This window comes from Amblyomma maculatum, unplaced genomic scaffold, assembly GCF_055883805.1.
Source record: "Amblyomma maculatum isolate TAMU_Amacu unplaced genomic scaffold, ASM5588380v1 scaffold_13, whole genome shotgun sequence".
Taxonomy (NCBI): Eukaryota; Metazoa; Arthropoda; class Arachnida; order Ixodida; family Ixodidae; genus Amblyomma; species Amblyomma maculatum.
This window is the reverse complement of record NW_028146738.1, coordinates 24,773,664-24,792,653: the sequence shown is the minus strand read 5'-3', so window position 1 is coordinate 24,792,653 and position 18,990 is coordinate 24,773,664. Positions and strand designations below refer to the sequence as shown.

General features: G+C 46.2%; 1 protein-coding gene across 1 annotated transcript in view; it reads left to right on the top strand.

The window, feature by feature from the left end:
• Nucleotides 1-18,990, top strand: part of LOC146172395 (uncharacterized) — a 103,624-nt gene that overhangs the window by 13,999 nt on the left and 70,635 nt on the right. The gene's annotated exons all lie outside the window — the stretch shown is intronic.

Genomic DNA, 18,990 nt, shown 5'->3' with positions numbered 1-18,990 from the left:
TGGATGAGATTAAGAAGTTAAGATGCAGCTAGCACAGGACCGGCTTGATAGGAGGTATATGGGAGAGGCCTTCGCCCTGCAGTGGGTATAGTCAGAGTGATGATAATATATATCAGGTGTTTTTTTATAAGCTTGGAAATTTTAAGACAATCGTCTCGCTTTAGATTTATTTTAGCACTTGGGGCTATATTGGGTGGCTGCGGCGGGGCCAGGTAAGGGTCAAATTGCATTTATCACTTCGCTAACTACCAATATACGTTAATTAACTTTTCTTGCTTTATATTTCGGGGGTATGTTCTATATGAAAATTTGAGCAAGTCCTTCAAATATATAGTATAGCCGTGAGCAAGGATTTTCTTTAAAAAAAAATTGTAGTGCGCTTAATAAGGCCTTCAAATGTCATCCCGAGAGGCAGTTTCACACCACGACGCCCGGGACGCAGTTCACTCAACCCGGATATTTCGTCACTCTGGTAGCATCCCCTGAGACCAATACGCCCCATTTTCAAAAAGAGTTTTGTGTAATACTATAAGGTATTTGCATGAACATGCTGATAGAAAATGTGTAATTAAGCTTCCCAGACATAACAAAGTGTTGCTTCTGAAGTTATAGCCCTGCGCTCAGAAAGAATAAGTTAAACTGCTGCTGAAATCCAATGGGGAGCGTTTTTGAAAAATAATAGCGAAAACATGGAAGTCGGCCAAGGAAAAATGTGTGGATGGATTTAATTTTATTCAGATGTTAAATAATATATGTGCGAAAAATTCGCTGGAAACCTTTTTCGAGATATGTTCAAGATGCTTGGCAGTGTGAAGGGTGTTTAGGCAAAAGTTTAGATTTTTTTCTTTTTAAAGCAGTGCCATCCAACAAACCTATAGGCCTGTGTAGCGTCTGCACTTTTCATCCCCCCCCCCCCCCTCCACGCCGTCTTAAGAGATCGTCTCCAAGGCTACAAAAGAGTGGTCGCCAAGTTCCATACAGCTGCATGCCGAGCAGAAAAACGAAACACACAAAGGCTCTGTGATTCGCACAAGTGTACTAAATAAATCAACATCATTAGAACAGTTTCTGCAGTTAAAATTACTGGCTCATTAATTGACGTAGACTTGCAAAACAACACTGCGTTCTTTAAGACACACAATAAAAGAGAATTGGAGATTAATTTCAACCATGCCCGATATTTAACTCACACCAAAACCTCAGTTTAACTACTTTGGAATTTCACAAGTCCAAATGCGTCCATCGCGTTCGGGATCAAACCAACACTCACACATGCTCAGAAGCCGAATGTCACGGCCCTGCAATGCGTACTTGAACACGGCGCATTATAACCCCGCAGTGCATTTACGGACGACATGGTTTGTGACCAAATGGTTTGGTTAAGGAGCTTAATGTCCGAAAGCGACTCAGACTATTAGGGATGACATGGTGGAAATCTCTGGAAATTTTGACCACCTGTCGTTCTTCGACATGCGCTGGCGCATGGCACAGAGGGCGCGTTGCGATTTTCCTCTATCGAATTGCAGCTCGAATCGAATCCTATCGAGTCAGACGACCCGATAATCGAGGGCTTTAACCACCGAGGGCCGTTACTTAACGCCAGGTTTAGAGGTTGAAACTTGTCGTAAAAATACGGACTGGAACGAAGCAGAGCTCGAATCAGGCGTGATATCTTCGATGAGACAGACTCCGAGGCCATCGTGCCGACAAGTCGGGCGTCAGCAAGAATTGCTACACGGTAACTCTAAACAACCCTGCATACAATTCTGCCTAGCAAAACTTCACTAACAAGGGGAATTCAAGCACCGACTTTCCCTCTTGTCATAGTCGTGGTCTCGAGTCACACACAGTACGGGAAAACCCCAGCCAAATAAAAAAAGCTACGCTTTGCAAGTCTATGGGCACACGAAACATTCCGGAAAGGCTAAATGCAACAAATGTTACGGGCAAGTCTTCAAGTTTCCATGCCTGCACATCGTAAGTTTCCAAAGCAAAACAGGATAAAAGAGAGTGACAGGTTGCGTTTTCTTCTGAGGAATTCTGACCAATGCAGAATGGTCCTTTTAGTGGCAGGATAGTGATTAAATGTTAGCAAGTTTACCAAATCATTCAGTAAGCGTACAACTTTCGACCGTGAGAGCAACGGGGGGAAAGGATAGCGTACGTGCTTGCAAGCCATCTATCCGTTTGGAGCCGGAAGTGTTGACCACAGGACCTTTTACCTGTACAAAACATGTAGAAGTTAAGTATTCTGTTTAAATTGAAAAACATTCATCAAAACACTCCACATTAATTTTCTTTTTTTTTTTAATTTTGCTTTTAGCCGAAAAACGCTGGTATTGCTGACATGCATACGAAAGTTAGCTCAATTGAGTTTCAGTTACATGCACAAGGCGATAAAAAAAGATGCAAACAAAGTTGCGCTTATGCTCTCCGCTGCTCGAGTTTCTTGTCGTCGCGCTTGTAGCTACATAGTGGTAAGAAGAAAAAAAACATACAACCATAGATTACTCGTGTTTTCGTCACAACCCAGGTGCAAACGAACGGCAAGGAGTCCTAACAGCGGAGTGTGCTGACGCAGCTTTATTCTTTCTTTCTTTTTTTTTTATGGCCACTGCGTAAGTGTAAGTGTAGTGCAATGAAAGTAGAGCCTAACGCCCCGAATCGGCTCATGCTATGACGAAAGCCAGAGTGGACGGCTCCGAATTAATTTACACCAGCTGCGGATGTTCAACGTGCACAGATATTGCAAAACACACGGACGCCTCTTCGTTTTGCCTCCATTACAAACATGCATGGCCCCCGTGGCCGCGAGGTCGTACCTGGTCCCCCTGCTCGGAAGTCGAGCTCCCTATAAGCCCTGAGCCACCGCGGCTGCTTCCATTGCAGTCTGGCGCAGAAGAATAAGAGAAGGCTAAACTACGAAGGCGGTGAGAGAGTGATAATGTTGATCAAATTATGTATATACTAAAGTTCAGACTTCTGATGCATTGATCTGCGAAATCAGACACGCCGGTGCAGATAGGGATGGTCCAACCAACACGCGACAAGCGCTGTCAGCAATGTTACCTATGCATATAAGTGGTGTTGCGATATTTCATTCCGCACCATGCAGACGCCCAGGAATGCCGGGAAGATGAGGCTTCGTGTTTGGCATGGCTATACGTTGTTAGGTATAAAACGGGGATTCAGCTGTAACAGTACGATTCTACTCGAGCCAAGCATTAGAAATGCTGCGAAAGTTTCTATACCGGCCTGACACCGAACTTTCACCTGCGGTAAATTGAGTGAAGGAATGAGAAACTCAGTTTAATGAATTTATTTTCACCTGCGCACAGGGAAGAGCATCGCGACTTAACGAATTTCAAAAAAGAACTGCTGTTTTCGGGCCAACACTTCCCGGCATTCCCACAGTGTGTGGATTATTATTATTATTTTTTTTTATAATAACTGGCGAGGCAGTTTTTACAAACTTTATCGGCGTACGCACTGCTGTCGGCGCGCACACCCTTATTGCCCGTTAGGGGAAGTTGTTTGCTTAAAGTATAGGCTTTACCAATGTCCGTGAGCACAACGAAATTTCTTTAGAAGAGTAAAAACAGTCTGTGCAAAACCGAGGCATGACAAAGTGTCATACTCTGCACATTCTAGCTGTCTAGAAGAATTAAGCGGGATTTCTATCGCTGCCAAGAATGTTAGAGACACAAGTTAAGGAATTGGTGATTAAAAGCAAGCAGAAATTGCATGCAGTCGATCGAGGAGCCGCATGGGGGGAGCCGCAGATGGGAGCCATGAACGCATTCGCGTTATGCCGTTAAAGATCGAGCTTATGTCCCCCCACAATTTTTTATCATCTAGATCATCAAGCAGCTCAATATTATAACCTGTTGATTTAACCATCACGGTGTCTATTTTAATTTTTTTTTTTCATTTACTCGTGAACGACGGAAGATACGCTTGCCTATTTATGTAGCACTGCATAAGTGAGTGCGATCGCTGCTTGGACAACATAAAGTAGCCAGCTTACGTAAAAAAAAAAAGAAAAAAAAACAGTTGCACATAACCTTGACTTCACAATGAATGCGTTTCAGAGAGCACACGTACATGTATACGTACAGGGTGTACCAGCTAAACTGAGGCAAAGGCTAAAAAAATTAAGCATCTGAAATATAGGCCAGGAAAACCATTTGCACAGTTTGGCAGCCGCCTGGCGCATCACAAGCAATTTTTGTTCGGCGAGTAATTAATAACTTAATTACGCTAATTTTTCTAAATTAATAAATAATGTATAATAGGCAATAAATGTGATTTGCCAACTGATGAGCACTTTAAGAAACCCTCGTTCCATCTGTTTGGGATAAAGAAAGCCTAACGTGTATCTTTCTTCCGAGCTCCAAAGAAAGTCCACGAAATACAAAAACTATCACGTGACTAGCGTATTTGCGCGCTGCGATTGGGCTGCTCCCAATCGTGGCCGGAGTGAACTAAATTAGCTGCGGCCGTGATTCGACGGACCAGTTGCAGCATTAGGCTAGTAAATTGACGATGGTTGCGGTCAGCCATGGCTCGCCACGCTAGCTGCAACTTCCACCGTCACGTGCGTAGCTGGCTGACGAGTGTGAAGAAACCATGGACCTGGAGCAACTGCCGCAGCTGATTTCGTTCACTCAAACCACGACGGAGAGCAGCACAGTCGAGGCGCGCGAATGCGGCACTCACGTGATACGTTTTGTATTTCGCGGGTTTTCTTTGGCGATCGGAGAGAAGATACGCACGGGGCTTTCTTTATCTTAGATGAATGAAATGGAAGTATCTAAATGTGCCCTCGAACTTTGCAAATCATATTTATTGCATGATGTAAGTACTACGAATTACGAATTATAATATAATTGAAAAACAAAAAAATTGTCTGTGGTGCGCAAGACCTGCTGGCAGCATGCAACTGCTTTCTCTGGCCTACCTCAAATGCTTTCTCTTTTTTTTTTTTTTCACCCTTGGCTAAAGTTAGCTGGGACACCCTGTATATGTGGTATTCTCCAAACACATCAACCCAGTCGGCAAACTAGTGTCATACGGGCCCCGTCGTGCTATAGTCCGGCTCCATCGAAGGGGGGTTTCTAACAGGTGAAGAGGGAAAGAAAGCGGTTGGTAGCTTGCTTCGCACATTATACAATTATATACAAGAGGAAGAAATAATTGTTTTGTGGATTGGGTTTCAGAAAATATGTTAATGGTTGTCATTGAAACTAACGCCGAAATTGCAGAAATAATAAAAAAAATGTTCTGAAAACCCCTTAAAAATAAAATTTGGCACCCTGCTTCGTATTCATGCAGTCCTTATACATTTGAGTGCAGGGGGCCTCAGATCCCTCTTAAATACTGGTTGGGTATCTCAGTCCCCCCCCCCCCCCCATGTCCTGGCCCCGCTCACTCCCCCCTCCCATACAATGACGGCATTCACGCTGCGCCACTCGAACGTAACACACCGAGCGCACATCCAGAGGGCTGTCATGGGTGAGGGAAAAGAATGTCCACCTATATCTATCTACAATGAAATCCCGGAACACTAGAAACTAGGCAGAAGCAAATTACCGCTGTCCCACAAAGGGCGGAGTTTCGTAAGCAGAGAACATGTCATATCAAAAGTGGATAATAAATAAGGCGGACTATAACCCTCCGTTCGTCTCTGCATGCTATACCTGTGACAAGCATTGAACGAGCTGAGCTCATATACGTATGCACCGCCCTGTTCACTATTCCCACTGTTCACTGGTTCTTCAGCTTTGTCACTCACACTGTATACCTTCAGGTGTCTCTAATGACCTGCCCAGTCTTCTTCCGATTGTCGTCAACTTGCCTCCGAAGAGCTCGGCATGTCCACGACGACCTTCGTCTTTCTTGCATCCACCTATAATTGTCATTCAAACTTCGAATAATTCAGCGAGATTCGCTCTCTGCCATCTTTCCGGCAGGGAGCGGACGGCTGGAAAGAGGACAGAGAGCGCCGGTAGCAGAAGGCGGAGCGGTCGCAGGGGGGTCAGTACCGTCTCTTCTTGAGTCTTGTTACACGATTACGGTGTGGTTGCAGAGACGCGAACCACGTTTCATAAAAAAAAAAAGGAAAAAAGAAAGAAAAACACCCCTCCAGCAGGCCTCTGTTTGCCCTAGGACGAAGGGAAAAACTCATAGACAGCGCCAATCGTACATGATGTGTAAGTTGCATTTCTTAAAGAAAAAAATATGGGCATTTATTCTCGGGGAAAAAAAATCGTGGATTCCCCTGTTTCTAAACGGAGAGCGGCGAATGCATTCTGACAAACTACATTCGACTCAGAGATGGCATACAAATGTGCGTGTGGGCTAAATGTTATCAGAGTTTTTTTTTTTTTTTTCTTCTACCAAAGTACCATATACCTCTTTTGGTTTCTGTTCAGGATGGAGTACTTCGGAGAGTGAACGGAGCACGTAACAAGCCCGCCAAGAGCGGCAACATCCCTCTCCTGCGCATTGCTTATGCCACTACTGGCAGTGCTGAGCCGGTATCCTCAACGGCAGGACGCGCCCCCTCCTGGCGTTTAGTGTCGCGCGAGGCAGCGTATACACGTGTCCATGAACGCTCTTGCGTGCAACGAATGGGCCGAGATTAGCGCGCCAGCGCACGTCAGGCCCTTAGTTTTGGGCGATGGGCATGCGAGGCGCGTCTCCGAATCCCGGGTCCCCGACTGCGGCGCGCGCGCGCGGAGAGTGGCAGTCTGTCGCAGGGTGCGCCGCCGAGATCCTCGCCGTAACTCGATTAGGGTGGCCGAGACGGACTCTGCCTTGTCCGACCCGGCGCTTTAATGGCCGTCTCGGATGCGGCTCGCGAGCGCGGCTTGCTGCTTCCGCAGCGCGGCCTCCTCCGCCGTCATGTCGTGATCCCGCCTTATATTGCCGTTCTCGACGAGTCAAGCAATGCGTGCACAACGCATGCGCCCAAGTGCGCAACCGGCAGGTGCAGCGACCTTGGTCAGTGAAGAGGCCGCATTGGAGTACTTCCCTTCTCTCGGAGGTGCAGTCTCCTTCACTTTCGCTTTGCGTCTTTTTTTCTTTTTCTTTTTTTCGCTGGCATCGCAGTTCGTAAGGAGTAGACCGTTACGCCACTGCAGGCGCTCTGACTTGCAATATGGAGAGCGGTGCCGCTAAATTATTCCTGAGGCTCTGGCTCCATCGTTTTTCGGCTTGCAGTCTCTGGGCCAGGGTGCTTTGGCAATCTTGACAGAATGGATTTAGATATGACCCATAAACGAAGTTTAGCTGCAAACAAATATTCATGGTGTATAGACTGGTCAGCTTTCCTTTTAACCCGAAAAGAAGAAGAAGAAGAAAAAAAAAAAGAAACAGCCGTCCTCTTGCAGCTGCGAAGAAGTCAAACGTGGGCGCACCAAGAACTCTGGTGGCCTTTGTATGACCTGCGTAAAAGTATTTGAAAATTTCTGATACATTCCCATCCCAGCCACCTGCTGTCAGTCTTGCGTAAACACGTGGAGGTCGTTTTTGCTGTGAGGAATGACTCAGTATGGTTTTACTGCAGTTTCTTTTTCGACATCTAAAGACTTTAGCGAATATCTTGCAGTGCGTCTATGGTCTCATTAATGTTTCCATTCCACTCCACAGCAATAAAACCGAGTGTTTGTCGCTTCAGTTTTCTTCTCTAAATTCGACATATGCAGGTTCCTCATTTACTGATATGATATATTTGATACGTGCACTAGCCCCCAAAAATCACTATCCTCTAAGCCCGTGGCGACATCTGGGGAAATAAACTGATAAAGTTTCACAGTCACTGATTACACCACATTCGTTATTCAAAACACCGAAGGCATGCGTAATTGGGCAGTATAACTGAAGTAAATAAATACAGCCCCGTTCTAATGCCAGCCTGAAGGCAGTGAACTGAGTAAAATCCATCTACCGAGACTAACTTAGGAGCCGCACATTTAAAGCATGCATTCAAATGTCCACTTGCTAAATGAATTGGCCGGATCAATGTTCAAAAGGCGAGCTCTCACAGTTATCGAAGAAAAAAAAATGGATCGGGCGACTACCCTTAGATAGATCGATGACAAAAATTTGGATGCCTTGCTTAGAGGGGTGGAAAACGCGCCCGGAAAGCAAGCTCGCAAGCTTACTTATAGGCGGGCGTCAATAATTTCGTGATTTTTAAATTAAATCATATTACTCGCCAGTCCAAGGGGCGCTTAGTCGTAATGATGAGTACAGCTTAAAACAAATAACGAATAAACCTTTACCGACCACTCATTGTTAAAAATAAAACCCAGTCATTAACACCCGATGCCTCAAGGCCCGTAATGTGTGCTGCGTGACGCCGAACATCTCACCGCCTCGAAGCTTGCAGATTACGCACAACATGGTACATGCAAAAGCCGAGGCTTGGGAACCGAAGAAAAGCATAAGGTGAGAATACGGGCCGCCAAGCTTTGCACGCTTCCCGGTACACCCGGCCTAGGCGTCAGCTTCATACACAGCAAGAGGAGCAGAGTGCCGGCAACACCTCGAGCGATCGCCGCCACAGCCAGGCGGGCTCCCATCCACGCAGGCAGCGCAATCGGACCTAAGCGTCCGCGCCCGTGTTACCAATCTGCTGCGAGTAATAAGCTTGTTAACGCCCTGCTTCCCGCAAGCCGAGTACCGCCAGGGCCGGTACGCTAGGAGAGCCGAATTTAATCCAGCACCGGCAGCCGGAACCAGCGAGGAGGAACCGTCGGGCCTCTCATCGGTCGAGGAGGGCGTGTGCACGCACACACACGCGGAAAAGAGCAGCGCTTCGCGGCAGCCGGCGTTCCCCTCTCCTCCCCTCCTGCCAGTGCAGCGCCATCGCCTCTCGTTTCTTCGGTCCTCCTCATAGACCGCAATTAATTTGTGGCCTGAGGGGGAATCCCCGAGCTCAAAGACAAATCATTCCCCTCTCTTCTTAAGCCCTCTGCGGCGAGGTGAGAACAACAGAACAGGAGGATTTTCGCAGCCGCTTGCGAGGCGCCAGACGGGGGACGACTGCGCGAGGGAGGAAGAAGATGAACGCAGAGCAAACTCGCCGCCGCTATCTCGCCGCGCGTCTGTCTCGCCCCGCGTCCCTCAATCTCTCTTGCGGTCTGGCGCTCCGCCTTGTTTGCCACCGATCTTCGCGGCAGGCTTTGCTTTTACTTTTTTTTTTTTTTTTTTTTTTTCATCGTAGCGTTTCTTTACATGTTTCACCGCCACCTCGACGTTTCGCTGCTCTTCGCGCGCCGGTTTCACGCTAAACCGCACCGCACTGAGGCGTACATCTAGGGTGCTTTGTTGCGCTTGCCAGCTTCTCAATCTGTCTTTCGCCCCTTTGTTTTCAGTCGCCTTTTCTTTTCTTTTTTTTTTTCGACCCCCCACCAGTTTTGTGCCTACAACGCTCGCCCTTCATCCCGGCCGAGCGCCCGCCGCTACCTTGTTTTGCGGCTCGTTTCATTATGGCCGTGTGGCATTGTGCATCCCTTTTTGGCAGCTAGCCGGACTAAATCTTCTTTAGTCTTGTTTTGCTTCGGATATCCCCACGATCCCTTACTTCCGTTTGCGTTCCTTCCATCTTAGAAACGCGAGTGATTTTAACCGCATTAAAACAAACCAGCAGCTACGTTGCTGATCACAAATATAGAGAGTCCGCCGGCTTTCCAGTGCCCCCCAGCGTCGTAAAGCTAGCTTTGAGCCCTGACCATCGTATCTGTGCTACGTAATCTCTGCTTGTCTGGGAAAGACGGCTCTGCCTTTTCAGCCTTAGCGGCGGTTGTTCTTGCTTCCCTTTTGCAATTTCGAGACTCGTGTCCCGCTAGCTCTTTTGCGCCGAAGACTCGATAGGATTTAAAATGAATGCTCGTCCCTCTTATTTCGGTCTTTGCCGTTAGAATACAAGGTATGAAGATTCTAACTTTCTCATCTTCTTCACTATACGGTATACCATCATCTGCGCTCAGATACACTTGCACATGTCGTGGAACGTTGTTCTATACTATATGGACCCGCAACTCGGATCGTATATTTATTTTGTATCGACACAGACCTGCGGGATTCCGTCCAAATCGGCATACTTTTGCTATAGAGAAAAAAAAATGTAACTGAGAAATGAAAAAAAGGAGAGCTCATATTGAGGCGGAGTCTGCAGCTTCGTGAAACATTGCCTATCTATATAGGCTTCGATGTGTGAGACACGCACAAGTAACAAGATTGCGATCCGCAAATAAGTGGCACAAAGCCGACGTGTAACAGCCTTGTTGCCAAGTTACGGAGGGCACACGCTCGACAAAGGTATACGTGCTCCGGCTATATACGTACGCAGGCTAAGAGCACTGTTTCTGCTCTTCTCTTGTCTTTCGTTTCTCGTTGTTGTTGCGAGACGCGGAGGTGTGTCGCAAATGAGGGACGTGCCCCGCTGTCGGGATGGAATCGGCTGTCGGATTACGCCTCTGCTCATGCTCCTTCTTGGATCCACAATAAATACGCGCGAAGCCAATCGGCTTCCGCGTATAAGAAACGTCGATCACAGTGAAAATGATATAGATCCAGTTATAACCACATTAATCTTCCTCTGCTTCAATAGTGAGCATTTTGGAAAACAGACAACACATAGTTTCTCACAACTTTAGCCGACTGTTGCGGAAGAGGTTCGATTACGGTGTTATTATTAGATTAAAGCTTTCTCCGCTGGCAAAGGGCACGTACGAAGGGTAGCGAGAAAAAGCAATTAAGTTATCAGGTTGATATTCACTGCTAGTACAAGAAAATGCTCACCAAACTTTTAAGAATTATTTCCTGGGCCAATAGAAAAAAAAAAATGTTTGAAAACAAGGCACTCATTATTTTGTTTTCCTCAACGTTAATAACTTTTTTTCTAGCATTCTCTATGCTCTTAGCCGTTGTCCCGAACCAAGGAAACGCCAGCACTGGAGTACATTACACGACAGCGAGTACAGCTCGTTCGGTCGAAACGTATACAGTCGCTGTCACCATAACGCAGAATTGAGAAAACGTGTTTTGGAAAAATGCATAAATATTTGTCGCATTGAGGTATGGAACCTTCTGCATGACGGGCGGGCATGACACTCTTAGGTCATTAAAGGTTGTTCTAGAACCATGCTGTATTAGAGGGGCTCCTAGTAAACGCGTAGCAGTGCGTATGATTTACTGAAGTGTGTTTGAGATGTGTAAGGATGTTATAGTAATAAAAAATTTAAAATGTATATAATTAAACGAGAAAAATTAAGAAATCGCGCAATTAAAGGCGCTGTTAAAGCAGTTATTGCGTCTGCTCTTAGGTGATAGAAGCCTAATCGTCCACCTAATGCAGATGTGTGACGTATACTTGTACTTTCCCACGTCAGAAGAGACCGGTCTGCTAATCGGCATCGTGCGTAGGTCATATAGAGTCGAGGAATTTGTATTCTTTTATGAATTTCCAAAATGAATTTATTAATTTCTAATAGATCTAAATCGGCCGAGGTCAAATTTGGAGGTCACCATTGTGTTTGTCATAGTCAAATTAGACTGCACATCGATTGAGGTACAAATTGAATGAGGTCAAATTTCTGGAGTGGCCGGTCCAAATTTGGGCATGGCCCATTCCAAATCTGGAGATCACCATCGGGTTCACCGAGTCGAATTAGGCTGAACACCGATTTTGGTCTAAGTGGTCCGCGGTCAAACTTTAGAATTTTGGTGGTGGTTAGGGCTGAAATTTAGGGGTCCCCATCGGGTTCGCCATAACCGAATTAGGCTGGACATCGACATTTTGTATACACATGGCGACCCGCCCAGGAAGACTGCCCTGCCCCGGTGATGGCAGTCGTTAATCACGTATACGTCACTATATAGCGACTGCATTATCTCGTCAGCAGTCAAATCCCGGCGTCATTTGACCTTCAGGAGTGTTGCAGTAGAAATAACGCTCTAAAATCACCTCTTGCTAATAATGACGTAAGAGAATGAACTGGTCAGGCCTGACGACATGAGAACGATGACCGCTTAGAATGAGCCATGCCCTCATAAAATGCGGCACCTATAGGCCAAGTTTGCTTGCTTCCCCAATCCCTACCACGTCTCGCACTCTCCGACGCATGGTATGAGCGTTAGTAACGTTGACACACGAACGGACCACGCCACAGCACTAATTTATTAAGGGAAAAGGTGGATGAGAAATGGGAAAGTGACAAGCAGGTTGGTCGGCTCCCTTGGTCTCTCCGCTGTCTTTTGCTGCTTCACACACCAAAGGTAGACGATCCTTAGCTGGACGTCCAAGGCCTCGATGGACAACACCGCACTGCTCGTATGTGCGTTCATTACGCATGAGGAAAGTGCTTTATTCGAACCTCGTGAAAACTATTAGAAATTGTTAGCAAAGTTGAGAGCATATTTCATGCGTCTCGAATTGTTTTTAAGGTAAACTTTGTGATTCGCTCAAATTATCGAACGGGGGGGATATTGTACTCTCTAATTTTTGAAAAATTGCAGAACGCTAAAACTTGGTGTTTGACAGAAATGATGTTGTCTGCCACCACGCGACATTTCTCATTTTTCTATGTGCAAAACAACAAAAAAGGCCTAATAGTTAAAAAAGGACGAATCGAGACAAACGCAAAACCAAAGCCGTTTCTCTCATGGTTGAGACCGATGGTTTAGTTTATGAGGTTTGATGCCCCAAAACGACTCAGGCTATGAGACGCGCGGTTGGGAAATAGTTAGCAGGCGTTTTTTTATATTATTCGTAATCCCTGGAGAGCAATTGGAATGGATAAACTGATGATAGCAGGTGGGGCTGTCCTAACTGTGAACGCTGGTGGCGAGGTTAACAGATGTATAACGGTGACTGGCAGTGCTTGCGCGAAAGAAGGACGCGCGCATACGCACTGTTGTCCTCACAACATATGGCACACACCCGCCAGGGGATCGGTCAAGAATCGGTAGAGATGCATGAAGAACCTCCATAGATGCACATTTTTTTGTGGTAAAAAAAAAAAAAAAAACAAGAGAAAAGGGCAAACGTAAAAAAAGGCAGATGACAGAGAAGAAGAGAGAAAATCCCTATCGTCATCATCATCATCCACCTTGAACTCACTCCATTTTTTGTGCTTTCTGTGATGCTTCTGCGCTTCCGTGTGTTGTCGCCGCAATTACTGCGAGGATTGAGCTCGAGGCAACATAAATGCTTTCGTATGAAGCAACGGCGAGTATAGGTGTCCGAACGTGCTATGTGTGTATGACGAAGGAAAGAAGGTGCAGGCTATAGCCTATAAATTTTCAGCCGAGACAGATTTAATGGGTGCGGCTACCGATATTTACGCAATGCCTTAGAATAGGCTGCGTCAGGCAGGCAAGGGATTTTATTTGAGACTGCTCTCTTTTAGACGAAACAGAACACTTTTTTTTTTCTGATTTGTTGTAAGGGCGAAGTAAGCGCCTGCCAATGGCGACGGGTACTCGTTTCCGCAAATGCGAACAAACAACGCCAGTCCGTCACCGTTTCGACTTTCGCGAACTGGCTTGATACAAGTGCTGGGAGGAGAACGTCGAAACGTAGAATTTAAAATTGATGTAATGCAAGCGTAACTGTATTTGCTTATATATATATATATATATGAAGGAAAGAAGCCAGCAGTCGGCGAGGCCAAGGAAAGCATTGGGGATTGTACTTTGTCTTTTTTTTATTAATTTTTACTTCGATAATCACATAATTTGTATAGTAATCTGTTTAGGGGAAAGAGAATTAAACACAAAGTAGAAAAAGTATATATATATATATATATATATATATATATATATATATATATATATATATATATATATATATATATATATATAGGAAAGGCTCAGTGTCTGTCACACTTCTCGGTGGACAGCTAAACAGCGCCGTAAGAGAAGGGAGGAAGGTGGGAGTGAAAGAGCAAATAGAGAAACAGGTTGCCGTATACTGGAGTGCTTCGGAATAATTTCGACCACCTGGGGACCTGTAACGCGTACTAACATCGCACGACACACGGACGCCTTTGCGTTTCGCCTCCATTCAAACACGGCCGCTGTGGTTGGGTTGGAGCCCAGGTACAAACCATAGAGTGCTGTTTTTTAGTGTGGTAAGCAAGCAAAAAATATAGGAAGACTCTTAAGCTCCTCCTTAAGAACAGACGCGATAGCACCTTTAGCAACCCCTTTTCATTCACAAAATTTTTGGCTTTGAGACACTGGCACGCACGGCATACAGTTGGATCGACGTACACATGTATTCTGTTCGAATCGTTATAGCGAGTTAGCCTGCAACTTCACTACCAGATGGGTAATAAGTGGGACGAGAAATGGCATGACACCACGCTGAATGACACAACAAACGATTACGTCCCATCGATCCGAAATCAAGTACTTTTTCAACACGTTTTTCTCAATTGAGGGCGACGCCTTTTTGGACCAAACGAGGTACACTCCACGTAAAACGTTCCACTCAGGACATGTTAGCAACAGTATTAGAGAGCAGGAAACGCGCTGGGCAATCACCTACGCAGGGACTCCGCACGACTTTCAGCTCCCGCACACAAGCACGTCGAAAAGCAAAGTCCTTTTACTGAGATTTACCACCAATTTTTCAGCGCAATAGTTTGCTCAGAGACACCAGCCGGAGATTCTAAAAGACGGCAGGCAGAAGAAAATGACCACACGGAAGAGAACCGCGAGGCGAAACACGGTGAAAAGCGTGCCGGCATATAGCGCTGCTTGGCCAAACCTTTCCCGACACTGGACAGCTCGCTGTGAGCGATTTGCTGCATTATAAAAATAACGTTTGCACCGAGCTCGGGTCCATGCCACGCGGCGAGCTTAGCGAGCAAACAAGTGGACGCTCCCCTCCCAACGGGAGAGGGGGGGGGGGGGGGGGGGGGGTTGCGTGCCATGCAGCCTGGCAACGCTAGAGCGCGGGGGCCCCTTCTTCTTGCGCGCGTCCGCTGGAAAAGCGTCGCGTCCTGTTACTGGGACAATCTGTTATCAGCGCGAACCGGTGCGCCGATAAACAGAGACGTCGGCGGTGGCGGCCAATGTTTAGGACGCTGGACGCAACGACTCCTGTGGCGGCAGCGCTTACTCTGATGGCACTGAATATTTGATCAGATCCAATACACGCTTCCGTGCTCTCTGCGATCGTTTTTTTCCAAATGCCATTACAGCAGCGCAGGCTACCCCCCACCCGCCTGTATGCGTTTATGGCGCGGCCAGCTCGGTCTCCGTCCGGCCCCACCGAGCAGGGAGAGAAGGACACACAACACCGATGGCGGCGTCAACCTGGCTCTTCCATTCCACCGATGCGCTCACACGCCGGAAGCCCCCGAGTTTTCTATTATAAAACGCCGCTGCTGCGACTCGGAAGCCGTATAAGATCCGCACAGAAGGGAACCGCTCAGCTTATTGCGAGCGGCTGTCCTTGTGGGCGCATCTCTTCCTGGGGAGCATCTGGTCTTGTTACTTGGCGAGGCTTTTTACCCACCTCGGTCGGGTCCGGCGGTTATTACTGCTGACGAATGAATTTGTAATGCTACGAAACGCTGGGAGCTTTGTTGTTGCCTCTCTTGCGCATCCTTCATTCTTTCGTTTTCTGTCCATCGAGTCTCCGCCGACGCCGAGAAAGAGCCGCATTAGCTTGATATATTGCGTCGCCAAAGGATTAATGATTGTAGCGATTGAAATAAGACCGCACCGGGATAATTGCTGGGCTTAATGATCGCGCATCAGTTTCTTGTACGGAGTCGCATTCGTCTGGTGGTGATCGAAGCACGTGCATATAAGAAGCAACGAGTTAACTCTGGAGCTATGTGAAAGTGGTGATATTGGTCATGATAACGCCAGTTTTCCTTTTTTTCTTTTTGATTGTGCAAGGTTAGCTCCGGCACAGGTTAAATTGGTCCACTATAGGTGACCCATTTCCCAGGTATTTCACCCATATAAGCCGCACGCCAGGTAGGGCGAGGTGCACGGGCATCGGCGGCACTAGGGATCGAATTGAAGAAATTGTTGCTGGATGAGATACAGTTTTCCTTACATGGTTAAGCATAGACTTAATACTCCCTCCCTCTTAGTGTATTAGTGAACCGAACGCAGGCTGAACAAGGCCTAATATAGGCCGCTTCTACATGTGCCGCCCGACTCGAAATAGGCGACTATGTGCACGACACAAGAGCTCTTCAAGCAATTCAAGCAACGCAGTCTCTGTAGGGCCTGCTATTTTCTTCAGGGCTTCGCACCAGGATCCCCTAGAGCTAGACAATCTATAACCATCTGCAGTCATAACCAAGCCCATGCCTTTTTCCAATGACCGGCTCCCGGGTATTTTTTTTTTCAGGTCGTGTTAATCGAAGCAGAACATGTTCTTTTCCGTGAGTCTGAACTGGCCACGAAGAAGTATCGCAGATCTTATCACGGAGGTTAACTTTCAGTCGCAGAAAAGGCGACAAAAGGTGTGCGAATTCGCCAGCGATTTACGATAGCAAACGTCTCCGAACGCATAGATCCAGTCACCTATTCCGAATCAGTAAAAATAGAGACGTATACAGTGGCTCGCGGTGAACTCCTGCTTGTTTGGCAACTACCCGCGTAATATACTTCTTATATTTATTTCTTCTATTACACTTTACTTTCTCGATAGAGAAGATGAGGCGCGCAACGAAGATACAAGTAACACCGGAACAGAGTCGAGGGTTTTTGTCACTCGCCACTGCTTGTTTCTATAGGCCAGCCATGCTCCGTTTAGATACGTGTATGCAGTAAAAGCCATGCTCCATTTAACAGGGTTGGTTGGCTGGCTAAGAGACGTTCAGCGTATGAAAACGTTCGAAAAGCGTTCACTGCTGAGCTGTGTTTGTCGCCTCTCGCTTTTGTCTTCCCCCTGTTCTCATATGTACAGTCATATTCCTCGTGCTAAAACGTCAACCGACGCTAATTTGACTGAGGTCAAGTCAACAAGCTTAGCGATAAACGCGCGAGGTAAGTAGTCCGGCGGACGTCAGCACACGTTTCGTTTTTCGAAGAGCTTGGAAACATGCAGCGATTCTCGATATTCTGACTTTGTGCCAGAAGTGTTTTTTCGAATAAAGATCTTGAGGAATTAAGTACACGAAACCACGCAGACCCAAATTGTTTGGAACACTTCAAACAATGGTGAATTTCTCGACCTATTAAGCGCAGACCAGGCAGTGAAAGCGCGATGCAGCTGCTGGTGTGAAGCAAGCTGAATTCTGAAATTCATGGTGCCCCCATCCAAATTTCCTCAGGAATGGCAGAAATTAGCGTTTTATGATGCAATACTAAAACGCACCTGACTGGGGTAGAGAGAACGGGAAGCTTCTTCAGAATCAGTTAGCACAAAGAGCGCCTGAGCTCATTTTGTTTTTTAAGTGTGGCATGAAATAATAAATAACATCCTGCATTGCGAAGCTTCAGCAAAGCTGCACAGTCGTCAAGTATAAATGTTAATTTTTTTTTTTCATGAACATTTTTGGTGATAGCATATACTGCCTTTGCAGACTCATATACGACCGATAGGCACTTCTACAGAAAAACAAAAGTGCTCATCCAATGCACAAATGACGCCCATGTATCAAGTGCAGGGCCTATGGTCCATCCGGCGCACTCTAGGTGCGCAAAGAAAACTTTTTGTGGACGAAATCAAACACGAGTAGTGAAACTTTATAACCGAATCGAACATGAATCGAATGTTTTAAAGAATATCCGCTGCTTGTGCAAATGTTCGCTCGAAACGAATAATGAGGCCTATAGTTATGTGTCCCAAGGTAATGCGCTACGCTACGGCACTGTTACTACATAGCAGATTTAGCTATATCCATCAAACAACATATATATGAACGATCACGCAGCTCGTAGTAAGCACATCAGCTCTATGACCGATATGGCATACAGTCAAAGAATTTTTCTTTTTCTATTGGTGATACAACAAACAAGCTCTACCTATGAGCAGGAGGGGCGAGAGCTATATATGAGTCATGCATTCCGAGATCAGCCGTCAACGCAGGTTTCGCTAAATCTGCCAGAAGCTTGCTGCAAGGCGCTGATTGCCATGCATGAGCATTATGAACACATGCACCACACAAATAGACAGCGCCTTGACGCTGAATCCTCTGTTACGTACTGGCCTTCGCGGAAGTATGCATGATCCTTGCTGTCGGAGCGCACCTGTTATTGAAATGATTGTCAAAGATAACTGCGGCGTGCGCTATGCGAACTTCGTACCAATTTTTCTAATATGATTGAAAAAAAAATTATAAAAGCTATTCAATTCATGGCAAATAATTTTCAATGTGCTCAACAGTTGATTCATTCAGCGAATCGAAGAAAGGGTGTTTGATTCACTATTGAAAAGAATTCTAACATTCGTGCACCTCTACAACGCAATACAAACCAGCGAGACAAGAGAAACTTGCAAGGTGATTTTTCTTTTTGTGTCAGAGCCATTTCCACCTCTTGCGTGGAGGCCGTGTTTATAGCTAGCTGCCTTTAGGCTCCGTCCGCAAATGCTTGCATGCACTTGAATGTCACTCGTACTTGTTACATGCGAAAAATAACAGAGAACAGGTAGCGTACATCAGTAAGAGTCACTTATATTCATCGGTATACATGGAGTATGAGCTTCCTCTGCCTGTGAGGTACATCCACGGCTTCACCTGTGTCTCGGAAGATTAAAGAATACGTGGATGAAAACGTGCGAGAAATCACACTGTCAGAATACGATACGAATTCAACAGACCTGCCAACACCCGCTGGCAATATGGCAATAGTTGTTGCCCTCCTGTACTCTTCAAACAAACGCTGTGGGACTTCTGGAACATTACATCCTTAGTTCTCAGTTCCGCTGTTATAAGTGCCAAAACACTTTTTCTTTCTCTTGTACTTTTTGCTAGGACATGCCTCCTACCCCTGTACTTTTGT